The 22,319-nt window shown below is 42.7% G+C and overlaps 1 long non-coding RNA gene across 1 annotated transcript in view; it reads right to left on the bottom strand.

Annotated features, from left to right (window-relative positions):
* Positions 1-4,630: 4,630 nt before the first annotated feature.
* Positions 4,631-22,319, bottom strand: part of LOC101934303 (uncharacterized) — a 47,663-nt gene continuing 29,974 nt past the window's right edge. Inside the window, exon 3 of the long non-coding RNA XR_010600092.1 lies at positions 4,631-4,858. This is a non-coding gene — a long non-coding RNA (uncharacterized LOC101934303). The remainder of the gene's footprint in view (positions 4,859-22,319) is intronic.

The raw sequence follows: 22,319 nt of genomic DNA, 5'->3' as shown, positions 1-22,319 counted from the left end.
TAAAACTCCTGGCCCTAGTTATTAAAAAGCTCTCTCAGAACTCTACAAAACTCTATCACTTGCACATTACAATACACTGGCCGGGTCAGATGACATTTAAAATGATAATTACATGAGAAATATCACTTAAAGACGTATGTTAAAATTGCAGTAAGACCGTTTGTGGCTAGATTACATACCCTATTATACATGTTCATACAGTATTATTTTAGCATCTCCAATAATGCAGCCATTACTAACTTGGGGCAGCTGAAATGCTGTGTGATATCCTGGGGAAGGATGAAGTGAACACTTGTTGCAAGTCTTTGTACTTCATTAGTCTCTAGTCAAGTAACTTGCATGGTTCCTTGCACGACTGCATGAGAGAGTGGCAAGCTGTAGTGGTCTGCAACAGTTATATGAACATCGTAGGCACAGACAGTGCCTGGAGATAATGTAGGTTAAGTAGATTGTCAGGAAATCTGCTGACATTTACAGCCAAGTATACTGTGTGCTTCCTCTCAGCACTTACCAGGTGCTGCTAGCATTGGAGCCAGTGTAAGTGCATCCTGGTGATATTATCTGCATGAAATTTGCATTAAAAATTAGAAATAAAATACAGCCCCAACACTTGTTGCACATCTGCTCCCAACCCTGCAATGGTGTCTGTGCACCGGCCTCAAGTTATTCTTATTTCTAGCAGGAATAATTTTCACTGAGGGGACTGTATGCAGCCTCTCTACTAGTCAAAATGTGGGTGCACACTAAGGGCTAGATTCATGCTTGTGCCAATATTAGGGCCAACACAGAGAAAAGGCAACTGCCACCTCCCCTATCTCAATGTTGCCTGTGTTCTTCTCCCTTCTGTTCTTTTCTCTTAAATTTGCATCTTAAAGCAGCTATTTTCCCAATAAAATGCTCATCCAGTGAGGCAGCAGACTCTTTACTCAGTGGAATTGTTATGTGGTTTAAACGTATGCTTGTCCCAAAATTGAAATTTGGGGTAGCCTGATTCTCCCCTTATCTAGTAATTTACACCAGTGAAAAGTGCTGTAAAATGCTACCAAAGCAGGATGATGGAGGGGAATACTCTTCCCCCTTCACTGATTGATTGGTTTGGAGGGCTGGCATGGGTGAAAGTTTTCGGAGTCCACTCAGCTGGAGTTACAGGCTTAAGGTGTAAGAGGTTTGGAATGAGGTTTTTATCCTTTTCAGTTGTGCTCGATTGGTAAAGTGTAGCTGGCAAGTAACACTCTCAAGGTTTGGCTGCCATCTGCTGGTGAATTCCAGGAGCATGAAATGCAGGCACTCAAAAATGAAAACTCCTAGTAGAAATTCGAAAGAACACTAACATTTTTTCCCTCCCATGTCATTTATTGTTCTGTTGACAGAAACTAGCCCTGCCATGTTATCACATTTGTGCCCCCAGACTGCAATGTTAAGCCTACAGAGTTTGGAGTGTTATAGTCTTCTTGCCAGTGAAGAGATCATCATTTTCTCTGTTAGAACGCCTGGTGTGTAACCTATAAAAACCAGACTTCCACCTGTGGAAGGTTCGAACTGGGTGACCTTTCTAGCCATGTTCTTATGTGGCCCCCAGCACTGTAGTCTCCCAAGTGCTTACGGTGAAAGTGGTACTGTGGGTGTTTCCTGAGGAAGGAAGCGCAGGGAAGTTGTGATTAACAACACAGCCTTGGCTCGTGCCCCCCAGTTCTGCATCTAGGTATCCCCCTCCTCCCATGTGGAACACGAGCTCATTTGCCTCTGGGGCACCACTGTCCCTTGCCTGGGGTTATTTTATTTCTTCCACTGGGTCCCTGAGAATGCAATCAGCATTTTGCTTGTTCCTTCTTTCTCACAAAAAGGGCCCCATTCTCAAATTCCAGACAATTTCTTCTGTCATCTTTATATCTGAAAAGCCAGTTAAAACAGAAATTGAAATTCATCAGTAAAACAAAGCAACCCAGGGAGCCATGAGCCATCATCAGCTTGGCATGTCTTCAGAGCCAGCTCCTCAGCTGTCAACAGAGAACCTGCGGAGGACCTCTTAGTAGAGCCTGGAAACCGCTTTCAGTGTCATGTTGACAAATCACTGAGCCGAGATGTTCTGTAGGTCCTGCCAGGGTGTAGCACAGGGGTGGGCAAGCTATGGCCCACAGGCTGGATCTGGCCTGCGAGCTGTTTTAAGCTGGCCTGCGAGCTCCCCGCTGGGGAGTGGGGTCTGGGGCTTGCCCTGCTCTGGCGCTCCAGCCGGGGTGCCGGGTTGGGGACCGCTCCAGCCGGGGCTCTGGGTTGCCGCAGCATGGCCCCGCTCTGTGGTGCCGGGTCGGGGGCCGCACCATGCAGCTCCCAGAATCAGCCATGTGGCCCCACTCCGGTGCTCTAGCAGGGTCGGGGGCCACTCCACGTGTAGGAGCCGGAGAAGGGACATGCCACTGCTTCCGGGAGCAGCTTGAGGTAAGCGCTGCTCGGAGCCTGCACCCCTGAGCCTCTCCCCACTCTCCAACCCCCTGCCCCAGCCCTGATCCCCATCCCGCTCTCCAAACCCCTTGATCCCAGCACGGAGCACTGTCCTGCATCCCAAACCTCTCATCCCCAATCCCACCCCAGATCCCACACCCCTGGCTGGAGCCTGCACCCCTTCCCGCACCCCAACCTCCTGCCCCAGCCCTGATCCCTCACCTGTCCTCCGAACCCCTTGGTCCCAGCCTGGAGCACCCTCTTACACCCCAAACTCCTCATCCCCAGCCCCACCCCAGAGCCCGCACCCCCAGCCGGAATTTGCAACCCCTGCCCCAGCCCTGATCCCTCACCTGTCCTCTGAACCCCTTGGTCCCAGCCTGGAGCACCCTCCTACACCCCAAACTCCTCATCCCCAGCCCGCACCCCCAATCAGAGCCCGCATCCCCTCCTGCACCACAACCCCAATTTTGTGAGCATTCATGGCCCACCATACAATTTCTATTCCCGGATGTGGCCCTCAGGCTAAAAAGTTTTCCCACCCCTGAGATAGCACATTCCATCTATGGACAGAGCATTTGTCTTTTACTGCTGCAGAAAATAACAGCAGGGAAAGCAGTAACTACTGTGCAGGCGATCATCAGACAGACTTGCAAAGGTTCCTGTGAGAGAGAGCCCTGAAATGCCCACACCCCAGAGAAGTCTGAGTAAAGATTTCGCTTCTATTCCTTCTTGCCCTTTTCTCTGTATTTAAATGCTCCCTGTGTGAGAGGCAAGACTGAACTGAGCTGTCCCAGCATTTTCCATCTTGCTTCTTCTGTCTGTCCGGTTTCTCACTTCTCCTGTCCCATTTGGGTTTAATTCACTTACCTGCTTCTGGCAGGGGTTATCTTAAATAGAGGGCAGAGCTGGGCCTTTATATTCAGCTCTGGCTGACTACTAACAGTGCAAAATTTGGGTTAGCTCTGGAGAACTGAGGAGCAGGTTATACACTATACCTGTAAACTGGACTCATTTGATACAAAATCAATGAAAGATAATGTCAGTTTTTATAGCCACTTTTCATAGCAGACTCACACTCTAAAGCAGCTTTATACTGTTATATTTTGACTGGACAAAACATTTTATCTTTTTGCAAATATTCCCTGAATATGCAGGTCTGTTTGTTTTTTCACCCTCACTTGTGCTTTGTAGACATCTTTTATAATGAACTTTGCACAAACACAATTACACCTAAAAATCTGGACAAGGGATTATTTACCACACTGTCTTCCCCATTGCTATAAAGCAGTCTGACAGCTCTACTCCAACCACTTTGTAACACCCTTTGGAGACAGAAAAATGGCTCACTTACTATGAATGTATTTATAAAAGGGTCAGTGTATTCACTATATGAAGGAAGAAATAATGTTTTAAGAGAGACCCTGTGCTAAGCACAAGTGAGATTTCTTGCCACTTAATGGAAAAACTGACCATTTCTCCAGGCATATTAGGTTGTGGTTGCACTGGATTTCCAATTATTCAAAACAGAGCCAAGACACTGCATACCAATAAAATTACTTAGGATAACACAATTTACTTTCTGGCAGAAGTAGAATATTGAGTAGATTGTTACAAAGAAATACTGGGGTAGGGGAGAGAGCATATTTGTTTTAACTAATCCATTTGCATTTCTTGATCCCAAATTATTTTGATTAATTTATGGTATATCTTAGCTCCAGAAAAACAATAATCCAAAAGTACTCAGTAACAATTTTAAATAATGAAAAGTTAAAAGCAGTGACAGAATGATGCAGCAGTTAAAGTGCAGTTCCACTACACAAGCCAAGTGTTTTTATTTTAAAAGCAACTTCTTAACCAACATCTCTCCCTGTGTCTATTCAGAGTCAGATCCTTTTACTGTAGTGACAAAATAAGTTTTACTATTCTTTCCTCTTGTTAGCCTTGCAGAGGCAAACAGTTAAGAGGATGTGAGAGCTGGATTCTGTTCCTTCCTGTACATCAGCAGCACCGTTTACTAAATTCCAATTAGCTACACATTTGCAACACCATTGAAGGTGATGGAATAGCATGGGTGTGCAATGAGGGGCTAACTGGGCCTGCAAAACCCCTTTTACCATTTAGGGTGTATGGAGCTTTAAGAACTGTATCTCATTACTGGTATGTTCACAGCATACAAACAGATGTTAGATAAAAACATAAAATACTCTTGCTGGAAGGCTGCAGTGTTACACTACTTTAGTTCTTAGAATTCAGAACGATAACATGCAAGAACCCCAAACAGGCAGAGACAAGGCAGGTTGCTCCCTAAAACAGAGAGGCACAATTTACCTGCCTTTAAACTGGCTGGCTGCAGGCTGACTCGGATTGCACACTTCGCTACAGAGTCCCCAGGCTGCAAGCAGGACCAGGAAAGCTGCTGAGAATTTAAAATGATAGATCATAATGTTAAGAGTTTTCAGTGCACCACAATTATTGCATCATTAAAGCCTGGAATTTTTTGCATAGCAGAGTTGAAATGTCTTGTCAGTTGCAAATGGACTTAGGTGAGGTGAACATAAGAACTGAAATGTGGTTGAATGTGTCTTGAAAACAAGATGCCCTCACTGTGCTAAGGTTGCTTTATTATTACTTTTTATATAAGTACAGCTGAACAAAAATCAGAATTTCCATCCCACAGGAAATGTTATTTCAGTGTTGTTTTCATCCCAAATTGGGACAAAAAGCTGAAATATCAAAAATTTTCACAAAAGGAAATATTCAAAAAATTTCAATTCAGAAATGTTGAAATGTTTCATGTAGACATTTTTGATAAAATATGAAACATTCTGATAGTCTCAAAACTGAAATATTAATTCCAATTTGTTGAACTGACCAACAATTCAAGTCAGTCCAACATTAAACTGAATTTTCCCATTGTCACAGGGAAACTGTAGTTCAGGAACCTAGTGCCCCCATTCTTCCCTATGGGCAAAGGTTCCTGGCTGCACTCCATTTCCCAGGATGCATCTACAGTCATGTGACTCCCAGGATGCACCAAGCACTTTGGTCAGAAAGGAGTCCATGTTGCATCATGGGAGATGTAGTCCCATAGGGAGCTCAGCCCATCAAGAGAATGAAGGCCTGAATTATAACTCTAGTAAGGAAAGTACAATAGGGAAATTCTGCTTAATGTTGAATAATATTTTGTTTCAATTTTCTGTCAGTAAAATTGAAAAAAATTGGCAAAATTTAAATTTTCCTGTGGAAAATTTTCATGGTGCAGCAACTGTATTTTCCAAGAAAAAGTCATTTCAACTGAAAATTCCCAACCAACTCTCTATATAAGTAATCCTAGTAAGGATGCATAAGATGGAAAGAACCCAACTTAAATTTGCAAGGCCAACATTCAGGAGGAAAATAACATGTTTACCTGTAAACTCATTTGATGTGGAATTAATGAGAGAGAATGGCAAAGTTTTTACAGTCATTTTTCACAGTAGAATTGCATCCCAAAGGCTGTGACTAATTGCTGTCTTATGGGCTGTGTCTTATTGGGAGACACGTAAAGGGCTCAGATGGCACAGTCGCCTCTCCTCCTCGGAACCAGTGTGGTATCTTGTATCACAGAATGGGACAGACTCTAATTCCATTTTATGCTTTTCTTCATCAACATTGCTAAAAATAATGGCTTTATCTCCACTTACAATTCAGAGGGATCCTCCTCCCCAGGAGCATAAAATCTGCTTCCACTGAAATCAATGGAAAAACTCCCATTGACTTTAGTGGGTGTTGGCTCTGACCCTAGGCCTGCAGTCACTGCCAAAACCTCTGATGCAGGAACACTCCCTATATCAGAACCTAATACCAGTGCAAAATCTGGAACAGCTGCAACAGAGATGCTTCAATAAGCCATTCTGAAATTGAAAGAGGGGTACAAAAATGAGTTACACCTTATTATAACTTATTACATATCACATAGCTATGCCTTCCAGGAGGAAAACTGTAACCTCAGTTGTACCTGCTGAGTCTGGAATTCTTTCAAGACATCCTGATGACATTATAAAACCCGGACAACAAATCTTAAGGGGTTTTTTTTGTTTAGTGTCACAATAACCCCAATTATATCCTTAATGTATATACGTTTGAGGTATAATATTGCTTTTTCAACAAGGTATGTTTAGGTATGTTTAGGTACTGTGTCCCATATGAGTACACACTTGGCAGGAAAACCAGATTTGCAAACAGATGACCAGAAAGAAACCAGCAAGTTCTGATCTAAATGGGAAATTAACATTTTGATATTCTGCACAGGGCTCCTAGGTGCTACAGTAATAATAATAATAATTAAATAATTAATCCGATGCTGAAATGCTGTGGAGCCACTGAGTATTGAAGGCTCCTGAAAAGTCCTGGAGACCATGAGAGCTGTTTGGGTTGGAAGCTGTTCTGATTGCGGATGTCCCTCTACCACAGCAACTCCTTGAGTGATTTTAAGAAAATGGGATGGTGGGACTAATGTTTCGGATAGGACACTAGCAGCGTTTGCTGTTAGGACATTTGTCTGGATGGGAAGTAAATGGGAAGATGCAGCATCTGAGAGTGAGAGGGAAGCTGTGTTGGGTTAATGGCCAGCATCTGGGTCTTGTTTTTGCCTCATCTGTGGACACTGGATCTGATGGCCAATGGTCACTTAGTAACATAGAAGTTTTGACTCTTGCAGTTGTCCTATAGTATCAGATGGGAGGTGATGTGTTGGGTCTACAGACAGTGCTTGTTTTGGACCAGCTGTGAGGCTCTGTTGGCATTAATGGGAGCAGCTGTGTTTGGAGATGGCTGGGTCTAATGGGCATGTTGGTGCATTTTTTTATAATGTGCGTGCTAGGAAATAACAATCCTACATGCTGTGCAGGCATCCAACAGCTTCTGTATTTTGGGGGGAACTCTGTAGCTTTTCTCCCTTCCTGGGACGGATTCTCAGCTCTCTGTGGTGATGATGTCTGTTTCTAAGGCAAAAAGATCAAGCAGCCCTATTCCTTTTGGGTGAAACTGAAAGGAGGCTTCAGGTAATTAACGTTTAGAACATCTGCATGCACACATTGTAGTAAGGCAAGAAAATCTGACTGTCTGGCTTCTAGCAATCTATCACTTCAATTTTTTTGAATGAGAGATTAAATAAGGCTGATAAAAGCACCAGTGAATGTGCTGTTTCCAAATGCCACATTTATTGTAAATAAGACACCTGCTCTTTGTGATTTAATCTTTGCTAATTTGGTGGCTATGGCCTGAATTACTGACGAATGGTTGGATGATAATGCTGCTCAAATTTTGTGTGATTTTATATCTGATAATTCAGTATCCCAGACCACAATGTAAAACCCTTTTGTTTATAAATCCAACAGAGAGTAAAGAAGCCAGGCCTGGCAAAAACCAGGTACTGTGAGTATATGATGTAAACCATATTTTAGGGTTCTTTTGATATACATCATCCTGTATAGCAGGAAATTCATGAAGGAGTTGCTCTTGACTATGATCCTGGAAGGCCTATGAATCTTTGTACTGGATTTCAATCTCAGGTATGAGAGAGTCTTGGAGCCTTTGCTTTGAAATGCCACTAGGTGATAGTTACCTTTAACCTCATTCAATGAGTTAGCATAGCCAGACATGGAAAGGATCAAAGGGTGAACCTGATATCATTGGATTTAGTAATCCCAGGGGAGGGACCAAATGTTTTAGGAGATCAAATCATCATAGTTTGCATTTCAACACTGGGTGATCAAGCTCACTGCTTTTGTAATAAAAATGTATAAATATTCACCCAAATATTTCCTTAATCTTTTGCCTGTCCCTCCCCAGGAATGTTAACACAACAGAGAGAATTCATATAAATCTGACAATTACCATTTAACACAGTGGTACTAGTCCATTCTTATTCCGTTCTCGTTTCTCAGAGACCATTATGGTTTGGGTCTCTTTAGAGTAACACAGCTTGAGCAGGACATACTTGCCTTGCAAAATCATTACTTCCAGTATCATGGTCCTGTATATCTGTAAAACCTGCTTCTTTAGTGGGACTGCTAGCTGCCTCTTCTAAACCATCCCACTGTCCTCCTCAGGATTGTAGTCTAATTCGTTTCAACTGCTGGCTACCAGCAGAGTTGACACTGCGGGAGAGCAGATCAGTTTTCAAGGACAAGAACTAGGATTTCCAAGATGATCTGAATTTACCGCTATTACCAGAGTTGGGGGTCAGGAATTCTGTTGATTGCTCAGGGGGGTTTCAGACCAGCGTCAGAGTTTCATGCAACTTGGAGCTTGGATCCTTTTCCCTACAAGTCTTTTTTTTTTTTTTTTTTTGGACTGGTGGGGAGATACTGATGTCAGCATAGTAATAGTTCAGTTGTTATTACAAGAGGGCTTGAAGATAAGATGTGATGAATCCTAAACTGAATAAAGCTCTCACAACATGACCACACTTGGTAGTTATGGACTAATCTCTTGGGCTTGGTCTACACTAACCCCCCAAATCGAACTAAGGTACGCAACTTCAGCTACGTGAATAACGTAGCTGAAGTTCGAAGTACCTTAGTTCGAACTTACCTTGGTCCACACGCGGCAGCGAGGCTCCCCCGTCGACTCCGCGGTACTCCTCTCGTCTAGCTGGAGTACCGCAGTCGACGGCGAGCACTTCCAGGTTCGACTTATCACGTCCAGACAAGACGCGATAAGTCGAACCCAGAAGTTCGATTGCCAGCCGCCGAACTAGCGGCTGGGTATAGACGTACCCTTGGTTTGGCCAAGCTTCTAGATGAATTTACAGGGACACACAGCCATCAATGATATCTGCAGTTTACATTCAGCTGTGAATACTGAACTTATGCTGCCATTGTCGGAGTCAAGAATTACTTACTAAGAACAGTTCCTCAAGGTGGTTGATCCTTGCTTGGTTAAATTAATAAACAGCAGGTTTAAAACAAAAATAATGAAGCACTTCTTCATGTAATGCACAGTCAACCTGTGGAACGCATTGCCAGGGGATGTTGTGAAGGCCAAAAGTATAACTGGGCTCAAAAAAGAATTAGATAAATCCATGGAGAACAGGTCTCTCAATGGCTATTAGCCAAGATAGTCAGAGACACAACCCCATGCTCCAGGTGCCCCTAAACCTCCAACTGCCAGAAGCTGAGACTGGACGACAGGGGATTACTTGAAATTGCCCTGTTCTGTTTATTCCCTGTGAAACATCTAGCACTGGCCACTGTCAGAGACAGAATATTGGGCTAGATGGACCATTGATGTGACCTAGTATTGCTGTTCTTATGTTCTTGCAAATGATCTAAGGTCCATTTCAATTGTTGATACTGTAGATCATGGTATTCTGCCTCGCTTGGATAACGGCTTAAATATGGCTGGGGGTTAATTGTAGTTAACTCATACGATTAACTAAAAAAAATTAACTGCAATTAAATTAATCACGATTAATCGCACGGTTAAACAATAGAATACCAATTGAAATTTATTATATATTTTTGGATGTTTTTCTACATTTTCAAATATATTGATTTCTATTACAACACAGAAAACAAAGTGTACAGTGCTTACTTTATATTATTATGTTTATTACAAATATTTGCACTGTAAAATGTAAAAAAATAGTATTTTTCAATTCATCTCATACAAATACTGTAGTGCAATTTCTTTATCGTGAAAGTGTAATTTACAAATGTAGATTTTTTTTGGTTACATAACTGCACTCAAAAACAAAACAATGTAAAACTTTAGAGCCTACAAGTCCACTCAGTCCTACTTCTTGTTCAGCCAATTGCTAACACAAACAAGTTTGTTTACATTTATGGGAGATACTGCTGACTGCTTCTTATTTACAATGTCACCTGAAAGTGAGAACAGGCATTTGCATGGCACTTTTTTAGCTGGTGTTGCAAGGTATTTATGTGCCAGATTTGCTAAACATTCATATGCCCCTTCATGCTTCGGCCACCATTCCAGAGGACATGCTTCCGTGCTGATGATGCTTATTAAAAAAATAATGCGTTAATTACATTTTTGGCTGAACTCCTTGGGGGAGAATTGAATGTCTCCTGTTCTGTTTAACCTGCATTCTGCCATATATTTCATGTTATAGCAGTCTCAGATGATGACCCAGCACATGTTCTTTTTAAGAACACTTCCATAGCAGATTTGACAAAACGCAAAGAAGGTACTAATATGAGATTTCTAAGGATACATACAGCACTTGACCCCAGGTTTAAGAATCTGAAGTGCCTTCCAAAATCTGAGAGGGACAAGATGTGGAGCTTGCTTCCAGATGTCTTAAAAGAGCAACACTCTGATGTGGACACCACAGAACCCAAACCACCAAAAAAGAAAATCAACCTTCTGCTGTGGCATCTGACTCAGATGATGAAAATGAACATGCTTTGGATCATTATCGAGCAGAACCCGTCATCAGCATGGACACGTCTTCTGGAATGGTGGTTGAAGCATGAAGGGACATATGAATCTTTAGTGCATCTGACACATAAATATCTTGCGATGCCGGCTACAACAGTACCATGCAAACGCCTGTTCTCACTTTCAGGTGATGTAAACAAGATGTGGGGAGCATTATCTCCTGCAAATTGTAACCAAACTTGTTTGTCTGAGTGATTGGCTGAAGTAGGACTGAGTGGAGTTGTAAGTTCTAAAGTTTTACATTTTTATTTTTGAATGCAGTTATTTTTTGTAAAAATTCTACATTTGTCAGTTCAACTTTCATTATAAAGAGATTGCACTACAGTACTTGTATTAGGTGAATTGGAATATACTATTTCTTTTGTTTTTTACAGTGCAAATATTTGTAATAAAAATAAATATAATATGAGCACTGTACACTTTGTATTCTGTGTTGTAATTGAAATCAATATATTTGAAAATGTAGAAAACATCAAAAATATTTAAATAAATGGTATTCTATTATTGTTTAACAGTGCGATCAATCGCGATTAATTTTTTTAATCGCTTGACAGCCCTAGTTTAAACGGTTCTAGCAATTCCTGTCTGTAGTACTACTCTGTGAATTCTCGTGGTATATTTCAAGGCTGTGAGCTATCTTTGATGTTCTTCAGTCTGACTATATTTAGTCTCTTGAAGAGATTTGTGAGTTACAGGCTGGGTTACCATCACTGCCAAGCTGGGGATTCAAGTTATATTTATCTTTCTCTCCACGCTCAGTGGGGGACATCATCCAAGGGTCTATACCACTGAGAGCTAAAAAACAGATGACTCTTTTAGGTTTTATTTTTAATGAGATCTTAATTGATTTTATTGTTGGTCTTTTGCAAGGAGTCTAGAATGCTATGGCAGACACATTCCTAATAAGTACAATGTGTTATCAATTCCTTCAGAATGTCTGGATATATTATATACAACACCAGAGGTGCAGCAATACTGAATATACCGGGTATATCTACATAACAAAGAAGCAGTAAGAGAACTCGACCTTTTCTAAAATATTTGTATATCAACTCTTATCATGGTATCTTATCTCATCAATGACCATATCAGAGAATTTTGCCTTTGTGGGTATGATACAAAAGGGACCGGCACAACCAAGGTTATCATGTCAGAAAAAAACTTGGCTTCAGAACGTGTGTTAATAATCAGAAACTTCTTGTTCCCATTCCTGCTGTTGGACAGTCACCAGTTCAGTTTACTAGTTGCCCTTCATTTGAACAATCATTTCCACTTCAACTGAAAAAAAAAAAAATCTTCAGTCATTGGAAAAGAACGCCAATCTACCAGGCTTGACAGAATGGACTCTGAAAAAGCATTTTGCCATATCCAAGCAAAAGAGTAATCCCCTGCAGACCTGCCAGAGACAATGCTTCAAGCACAGTAATTGGCTGCAGACATTCCACTGACTCATAGTTACTGAAACAAAGTGGCTCATTACTGTACTGTCCTGTAGTCCAAGGGCCTTTAAAGAAAAGATGAGTGAAACATGAAAACAATTGTTTCAAACAGTGCTAGCTGATTTATTAGTGCACTGCTGACATCTTGTTGATGGAAGTGTAATTCTTCTTCGAGTGATTGTTCATGTCCATTCCAAGCAGGTGTGTGTGCACGCGGCGCGCACATACCTGCTTGGAATGGACATGAACAACACATCTAGAAGAACAACAGTTACAAAAAGGTGAGTAACAGTTTTTTCCTGCCTGGGGGAAGATTCTGTGGTGCCTGGACTGAAAATGATTATTTAAAGTAAGAGAAGAGGCTAAATTCAGCCCTGGTGTAAGCAGATTGATGGAGCTACACCTTCTCACACCATGATTGAATTTGGCCCCAGGCGTCTAACCTCAGGGCTGAGACATAGGACAGTGATCAATCAGGCAGCTTAACGTTTGTTTGTTTGTTACAAAGCAATCTGTTTAAAAGGCACTCTTCACCCTAAAAGATATACCTTGTGTCTGACCTGAAAAAATATAGCTCTATCACATAATTATCTCTTATGTAATCTAATCTATTTTGGGCTTTTCCAGTGCATACATCACTCTGGTATTGAGGTGCCATGTTGTTAATTAATTAGCAATTAGCAACATCACAAGGTACATTAGCTTGGAAGCAGAAGTTTCTTTGCAGACATTTCTGGCTACGATGCTTCTGATGTGAGGTAGCCTTTGAGTTGATTAATTTTTACCATTATTCCAGGATGTTTGTAAGTATCCTTAGTTCTCAGTCTCTTCCCACACACTGTACAGACATGGAGAGTCTAAAAAAAGTGGAGCCTTGCTTTTCAAAAGGCAGTTGGTTGAACTGCAATAGCAATGGGAGGACTCTGGAACGGCTAGATTTGATTACTCACTCATCAGATTGTTATCACAGCCCTACTTTTTAGATTAGAACAGTAAATTCAATTCTGTTCCTTTCATAAGCCCAGCCAAAAAAACTTTAGCATCTGTGGATTGTCTAGGGAGGTTTCTGAGACCTACTTTATATTACTGTCCATTGCTAGGTTACCTATTCTTGTAGTTCTGTAGGTATATTTTTGAGGTCTGTGCCGGGGTGTGTACCCCCACAGAGGCTCTGAAATGGTTAATATAGGCCTGAGAGGCCAATTATGGAGGGTGAGCCAGGCTTAATTAAAGATGATTCCCAGGTCGGGGAGGAGCTGGGTGAATAGTTTAAACAGAAGAAGTTTAGAGCAGAAGGGCCTGCAGGGAGAAATTCTGCAGTGTCACTCTGGGACAAGAGAGTGGAGAAATTGGCAGGGTCAAGGAGGAAGCTTGGCAGGAGGTCAGAAATGACATGGAGCAGCTGTTGGGATGGAGCAGGCTCTGGTGGTGAGCCCTGATAAAAGGGCAGGATCAGGTCTTCTAAAGAGAAAGCCCTGGGAGGCATTTAACTGAGGAACTGTGTAAGGGAAACTTAAGCCAGAGGAGGGCAAGTTGGGTTAAGTTATATTTTTGGTTTGAGATTTACTGGGGTATGCCCCTGGCCCTGCCAGAAGGGTGAACCTAGAGAAGGCCTGGTAAAAGGTGATGGTACAAAGAAGCCCAGGGAGGTAGCTGGAGGAAGCGGGCAGGAGTGGAGGGGGAGGAGGTTTAATAGACAGACCTTGCCTACTCGCTACAGGGTCCCTGAGGCTGCAACACAGAGGAGCGGGAGGGCCTGGGTTCATCTACCAGCCAGTGGTGAGGTAGCATGAGCAGGGAGAAGGGGACATGGATGATGGAGAGCCCTGAGAGAAGGATATGAGAACTACGGGGTATCCACCCCAGAGTTAGGGCCGAAGACCATTTTATAAGAACGTTTGAACTTTTATTTGTTGGATTTTTTTTAACCCTAAAAGGGGTGGGACTAAATTATAACCTGGCCAAAGGGCTGAGCCACAGGAATAGAGACCACCACAGGGCTGGACCAGCTGTCAGATTGGGAAGGAGCCTGCTACCAAGTGCCCTAGCAGTGAGTGAACTCTTCTACAGGCTCTTCCTTTGAGGTTTGACTCTTTTACATGACTCTTAAATTCTCATTGTCTTTTTGTTTGGTAAAGCTTTTATGACCACTTGCTAAGTGGGCTGAATGGTGCCTCTCTTCAAACACAGAAGAGAGAGAGAGAGAGAGACAGACATATATTTGGGTCAAACTTAACCACCCAGAAAATTATGCTTGGAAGGAAAATCACATTTGAACATTTCTTGGCTTATAATGAAAACAAACTGATGACTACTTGCACTATTTGGGAAGATTTAACTTACAGTTTTCTTCCCCTACATTAGAAGCAATCCTTTATCTGAGCCATGTATTCTGTTTGGTCTAGAATGAGGGATGGCCATGTCCCATGTATGTGTTTGTGTACATACTTTTATGGCATTAATCACTGTAGTGGCTGAATGTCTTATACAGATTAATGAGTTAAACCTCACGAACTCAGTCTTGTGGTTTAATTGCAACACCAATCTTCCTCTCATATCTTTGGGAGACTTTTGATATTCTCTTAAGATGACCTATATTTCTTTCCAAAGTGAGCCCTCTAGCCGTATTTGCTAGAAAGGATTGCTGAGTATCCTATTGAAATGAAATGGCAGTTTAGATTGTATAATCTAAAAATCCACTTTTGTAGTTCCTAGTATGTGAAATATTTCCCTCTGTGCCTTATCTACACCCAGCTTCTTTCCTCCATGGTCATGCACCCAGATCCTTGTAGGCAGCAGTGGCTCATCAAATGTCGGAGGAGCGATGAGAGGACTCTCGATACATTATTTTGTTTGTTCCCCCGGCCAAAGATGAAAAATGGCCTTCAACACCCAGTGAGCTACACAAAAACTCATTATACTGAAAAAGATACACTAACTATGCTTTAAATAAAATCAGTTGTAGAAATAGTTGTAGCAAGTGGTGGCAAGAAAAGCCATGAGCTGTGGACTCAAAGCTCCTGTGGAATAAGATGCATGCCAATGACAGCAATGTTTAAACATGGGTGTAGCCAGTACAGAAAGGGTATATTTTCTGAGATGTGTACTAGACAAAAATGATATGTGCTATCACTCAGGTAGATTCTAGTGTTAAGACAAATATTCATGACTTGTTGGGGAATCCATGCACTCTGTGAGAGGAAAGATGACCCAGTGTTTAGGGTACTAGTCTAAGACTTAAGGAATCAGGGTTCAATACCCTGATGCATCATAGACTTCTTGTGAGACCTTGGGCAAGTTACTTGGTCTTTCTGTATCATGTAAATATGTGGACTGCTCTATGCCGGAATGAACCAAACCCCTAAGGTGCCAGGTGTACTGCGACATGGAGGAAAGCACTGTAGGCGCTTCAGCAGCTAGGCCTTGTAGGCATTGGTCCTGGTGGGTCCCAATAGCCACTCAGACACATGGCTAAGGGAAAGAATATTTTACTGGGGCAGGACAGGGAAAGGTTGCACATACAATATGTATAGAGGCTTAACAATTACAGTTCTAAGTGAGCAATGGTGGTTCTAGTATGTGTCTTTGGAGACAGTCCTGTCAAGAATCAGGGCTATTCAGGCCTAATGCCTGGAGTACCCACTCCCACTGAGTCTCTATTCCAAGCAGACAGGAGCTTGCAGGTTTCCAGGTCAGGCTCTATTACTCTTGTTGGGACCCCTTTGCACTGGCTCCCTGCCCAGTCACTGCTACTTACCTATTAGCCTGACACAGACTCTGATCCCAGTATGGGCTGGACCTGAACTACAGGCTCCTCCCGCCTCTGACAGCTGGTCCAGCCCTGTGGTGGTCTCTATTCCTGTGGCTCAGCCCTTTGGCCAGATTATAATTTAGTCCCACCCCTTTTAGGGTTAAAAATATCCAACAAATGAAAGTTCAAACGTTCTTATAAAATGGTCTTCAGCCCTAACTCTGGGCCCCATAGTTCCCATACCCTTCTCTCAGGGCCCTAGCTGTAACATCTGACAGTCATAGCCTGTTCCTTGCACAGCTCTGCATCCAGCTTCTCTGCAGCTCCCAGCTTGCCAGGCAGCTGCTGCTACTCAACAGAGCCCAGTCACTTCCTGGTTCAGGACCTTTTCTGTGTAGGGAAAAAGTAAATGCAATGGGGAGAGGTCTGATGGGAGTTAGCAGATCCATCACAATTGCCATGTCCACACTCATAAAATCATAGAATCATAGAATCATAGAATATCAGAGTTGGAAGGGACCTCAAGAGGTCATCTAGTCCAACCCCCTGCTCAAAGCAGGACCAATTCCCAGCTAAATCATCCCAGCCAGGGCTTTGTCAAGCCGGGCCTTAAAAACCTCCAAGGAAGGAGACTCCACCACCTCCCTAGGTAATGCATTCCAGTGTTTCACCACCCTCCTAGTGAAATAGTTTTTCCTGATATCCAACCTGGACCTCCCCCACTGCAACTTGAGACCATTGCTCCTTGTTCTGTCGTCTGCCACCACTGAGAACAGCCGAGCTCCATCCTCTTTGGAACCCCCCTTCAGGTAGTTGAAGGTTGCTATCAAATCCCCCCTCATTCTTCTCTTCTGGAGACTAAACAATCCCAGTTCCCTCAGCCTCTCCTCATAAGTCATGTGCTCCAGACCCCTAATCATTTTTGTTGCCCTCCGCTGGACTCTTTCCAATTTTTCCACATCCTTCTTGTAGTGTGGGGCCCAAAACTGGACACAGTATTCCAGATGAGGCCTCACCAATGTCGAATAAAGGGGAACGATCACGTCCCTCGATCTGCTGGCAATGCCCCTACTTATACAGCCCAAAATGCTGTTAGCCTTCTTGGCAACAAGAGCACACTGTTGACTCATATCCAGCTTCTCGTCCACTGTGACCCCTAGGTCCTTTTCTGCAGAACTGCTACCTAGCCATTCGGTCCCTAGTCTGTAGCAGTGCATGGGATTCTTCCGTCCTAAGTGCAGGAATCTGCACTTGTCCTTGTTGAACCTCATCAGGTTTTTTTCGGCCCAATCTTCTAATTTGTCTAGGTCCCTCTGTATCCGATCCCTACCCTCTAGTGTATCTACCACGCCTCCTAGTTTAGTGTCAGATATGGAGATAATAGTACTTCCCTACCTCACAGGGGTGTTGTAAGGACAATACATTACAGATACTGAGGTGCTCAGATACTATATAGTGACCTATATAAATGCAAGACACTCTTCTAGCAACAACTGTATTTAAATACTGGTATGGTTCTGATCCCAATATGGACTGCACCTGAACTACTCTTTCTCCACCCCTCTGCCGGGCTGGTGTTTGAGTAGGTGAAAAGAATGTTCTCAGAATACCCAGGCTACGAAAACAAAGCCCTCTTGGTTTTCTAGTTCATTTACGAGGCTCTGTCCAACCAAAATAACACACAGTAGGAAAGTTTATGACCATGTTCTCTTTATGCTGTTAAACAATCTGTAAACTCCAAACAATATTGTAAAGGGGACACATAAGCAGGCCAGCTCCTATCCCTATAGCTTCCTGTGCTGGACTCTGGTCAGCAAACCTCTCTCTTCCTCTCATGAAGAAAGCCTATCCCCTTTTTATGGTCTGAGCCGCACTAGACTCAGATACACCTGGCTGCCTCTTGTCAGAGAACCTCTCCCAGTGGGGACTCAACCAAAAATACCCCACACTACTGATTGGCTCAGCAAGGCTTCCTCCTAGGCATGGGTGGCAGGTTAACCAGCTGTTGGGGAAGGCTAGCCCCCCAGTCCCTCCCCTTTTGCCCTCCTCTTCCACCCCACCTTCCCCAGCGGAGCCCAGAGCTCCCCAACTGTGACCACCAGCCCCCCTGCCCCAGCGCTCCCTGCCCTAGAGCACTGGATAGGCGGCATGGCCGTAGTGCCCCCAGCCCTAGGAGCGCCGGGTGGGCACCAGCCCCAGCCTCCCCGAGTCCCAGAGAGAAGCTGTCCCGCCCCAGCCTGGGCCATGAAAGAGCAGGAACTCTGGAAGCAGGCACTCCTGGGGGCAGAACATGGACGGGGCCATGACAGACTGTTTGGGGAGGCTCAGCCTCCCCCGGCCTATGATACCCGCTGCCCATACTCCTAGGGGCACTACTTAGCCAAGTGGTGATAGGGCTGCAGGACTTCCTGTATGAAATGATCCATCCCACTACCACTGCCAGTTATTCTCTACTTCTTCTGACAGGCTACAGAGGCATTGTTTGGAGAGCGAGCTAGAATCTGAGACTTCTCCTAAAGCTGAGCAGATGGACTCTGGATCACTTTCTTATTTGCACTTCTGTAATGTCAATACAAGCTGCACTTGTTCCCTGCAGAAATGTTAGGGTCAGTCAGATTAATTTAATTTCAAATTTGTCCTCACATTGAGCCAAAAATAATTTAGCTAGGCACCCTAGTAAGAAGGAAAACAGGTTGTAACGATTTGTACAGGTAGATCTGCCAGCCTTCTCGTGTGCATCCGGAGTGCGAATCTTAGGATCAAATTTTCAAAGGGGACATAACCTGGCATCTGATATTGTGCCTGAATATTTTGCACATAGCATTTAATGTTTACCCCAACAAGCGTTTGAGTGTGAAAAAGCCACAGGCATCAGACTGGCTATTCACGTTCCACTTGCGCATTGCTTAAACTGATAAATAGACTTGCCCTCTTCAATATGTTGAATATGCATTTGTGCTCGTTCCAGGAATAGGTCCCCTCCCAGGCCTATTATTTTGCTCTCATTTAGATGTGTACCAAGTTTTACACTGAGCAACATTTGTTGATAACATTCCAATTTTGCATCTTTTTAAAAAAATCTAGTTTGTGGTGTACATGGTACTTGAAGTGGCATGGGGGTGAGATGGGAAATCATAGCAATTTACAGCAGAAGTGATGCCTGAAATCAGCACCCCTGGAAACATAGCAACCTGTATGATAGGATGCTGTGGTTTTTGAGGAGACAGAGGCTGTTACACTTGGATTTTTTTCTTTTCTCCTTCATTCTATTCTCAGGCCATAGTCACACCCTCCCACTGGCTCTCTACTTTAGAGGTGCATTCTGACCCTTGGATGGAGATAAATTATCACTATCTACTAGTGGCTGAAGAGATAAAGCCAGAAAATATAATAAGGCAAAGAAATAACGAAGTTTGAGAGAACCTGGCATATGTCCCAACACAATCAAGAAAAGGACAGAGAAGAAGTCTCTGACATTGTTTCCTTTGCGTCAAGCAACACAACAACCAAGGCTAGCAAAACTGTAAGCAAAACTGAAAAACTATGTTCTTGTATCATTCTGTCTGTAAGTGAAGAAAGGAGCACTTGCATTTTACAAGTTATGTGAGTCAGAGGCTGGGCCGTGGCTGTACATACAGTGCTGCTCAGATTGTGTCTGTGCACATGGGTGGTGGAAAGCTCACTTTTGCATTCCCCCGATCCCACTGCTGCTCTGTGCAGGGCCAGACTGTGTCGAGTTAGAATAGCCTGAGGTTATCAGGCTATCTTGGGGGTTAATCTATTTGCATCAGCGCCATAGTTATGAGGGCTATGGGCAGTAAAGCATAACATTAGTCTTATGCATGGAATGAAGAAGGTGTCCACTTTCCCCTGCTGTTTGAACCTTGTATGTGCTGTAGTAGATGATTCACAATGAAAACAAACAAGTTCTCCTTTGAGCCACAATACCTCAGAGAGCAGCCGCTGTTTTCCCACTGAAGTAACCTATAGTCCAGTGCTCCTGGATGCTGTGAATTCCTGTTGAGTGAACACCCCTCTGCTGTGAGCACCACACACATCACCAGGTGGAAAGAGAGTGAGCCAGGTCTGCTTCCCCACTGACCCCTCAGGAATCAGTACATGGTGTCCATTCTCCCTGTGGTTAACCACTTCTGTTGCCAGCTAATGTAGTTAGGCCTGCGTCAGTGCTGAAGATTTCAGGCCCAAACTAGAACGAGGTGGAGAACGGGATGTCCATTTTGTGGAAGATTTTAATATTTTGGTTTCATTCAGTTGCACAATAAAAAAACAAAAATTGTCATTCTCCATGAAAATGAATAGAGCCCCAACTCTGGGGCTGTCCACCTGGCAGGATGCCCCTCAGCTTCAGATCTGGGAAGCCCTAGGCTCCCCAACTCCAAGGCAGACTGCCTGGTGGGATGCCCAGAGCCGTTGATCCTGGAAACTCTTGGCTCTTTTGAAGGGTTCTATAAAATAGAAAAATATATTTCCAAGAAGGGCATCCATGAAATAAATCAAAATTTAATAAGATGTGTTGACTATTAGAAAGCATGCTTTCACCATTGTCTGCTATTGTGCTGGCAACCACTGACACTGAATCACAGGGATAATATGTTCCAAAACTTATTTTGCAATAATAGTTTGGGATTCAGTTGCTTGTTTTATTGTACCAAGCGGCTTAACATAAAAGCACTTTTAATAACTTCATTTATTCCATTTGTTTATATAAATAACACACACAACCTTTTTATGCAAAGAACAATTTAAGTAATGTTTCATGATGCAAAATAATGCCATATGTGTCCTTTCCAAAACCCCGTTATTCAGTTTGTTCACTTGCCTCTTTCATGTTGACAATGCTTCTTTTCCTTTTAATATAATTTTAAAAGGGTTTCCAAGGCTGCTTAAAGTTGGGGGTCTTGGGATCCAATAAAACCTGTCAGTTTTCCCTTTGGCATCATAGTTTTCGTATCTTTCAACAATGTGAAACCTGTCACCGACAGCTCTTGATCATGTTTTCCACTGAAAGGAACCCTGGGCTTGGCAATTAATACCAGACTTGTCAATGCAAGTTAAGGTGCTGTTTTATCTTTATTTCATCAGTATTTAACAAACGGAATGTATATTCCAATGAGAAGTCATTTTAGTCAGTGCAGTCACAGACCATATATGCACATTCTGATCTCAGAAGGCCAGAATTATTATTATTTATTATTATTGTTTTATTATTATTTACATTTCCATACCAGGGGATAAAATCATTCTTGGTGTAACTCCTTCGAATTCAGTGGAATTAGATCAGGGTGAATTTGGCCAAAAGTGTCTTTACAATGCCTGCACGATCTCACATTAAGATAGAAATACATTGTGCAGCAAGAGCCATACCAATGCACTGGCGGCTTGGTCTTGCAGCCTCTTTTCATGTGATTGGTATCATGAAATTCAATGAGGCCACGCTGCATGATCTTTATTTGAATGTTCTCACATGTTTTTAAGATGACCAATTAAAAGTGCATTTATTTCAATGTATAATCACTTAAACCCAGAGGCTTTTATCTTAGATGTGTGTAGTATATACATTTGCTTATATCTAGAGCTTCACATCCTGGAGTTCTATTTTAAAGCATTAGTAGAAAGTCACAGGGGGTGAAATTCATCCCTGTGCAGAAGGTCAGCCCAAGACCTATACACCCCTTATTTCCTCGAAATAGGTGTAAATGCGACTTGGAGGATACTTGGCTGTACACAACCGCTCCAGAGGGGTACATTTAATCCATATTGTATATGCACAGAATGCAGTTTTTAAATACTTAGCTCTGAACAAAATTGAACATGAGGACCATGGAAAAACTGACAATTTTTGAAAACAATTATTTTTGAGCTCTGAGATAAAAACATTTCTAAATCTAATGTAGAAACTATATCATTTGGTCATGTTTGGATAACTCAGAAATGATCAGATGAAATGTTACTGCACTTTTCTGAAACTGTCACTTTTATGGAGGACAAATAAAAGGAATTTCAGTCCTAAAGAAAATGTTTATAGAAAGTTATTGTAAGCTTGTATTCAGGTATTTATAAAAGTGCTATTTGTACCATACTGTCATTACTTTAATTCTATAAGAGGGTAAGTTTCTGGAGTGTATGCAGTTGTGTATCCAAAATATATGCTAGTTGGGTACAATGACTTGCCTGCAGTTTCTTTTGAAAATGTGGCCCATTATTTTTAGTCAAAGATT

This window comes from Chrysemys picta, chromosome 3, assembly GCF_011386835.1.
Source record: "Chrysemys picta bellii isolate R12L10 chromosome 3, ASM1138683v2, whole genome shotgun sequence".
Lineage (NCBI taxonomy): Eukaryota > Metazoa > Chordata > Testudines > Emydidae > Chrysemys > Chrysemys picta.
Note: the sequence above shows the minus strand (reverse complement) of the source record. Positions and strands in the feature narration are given on the sequence as shown.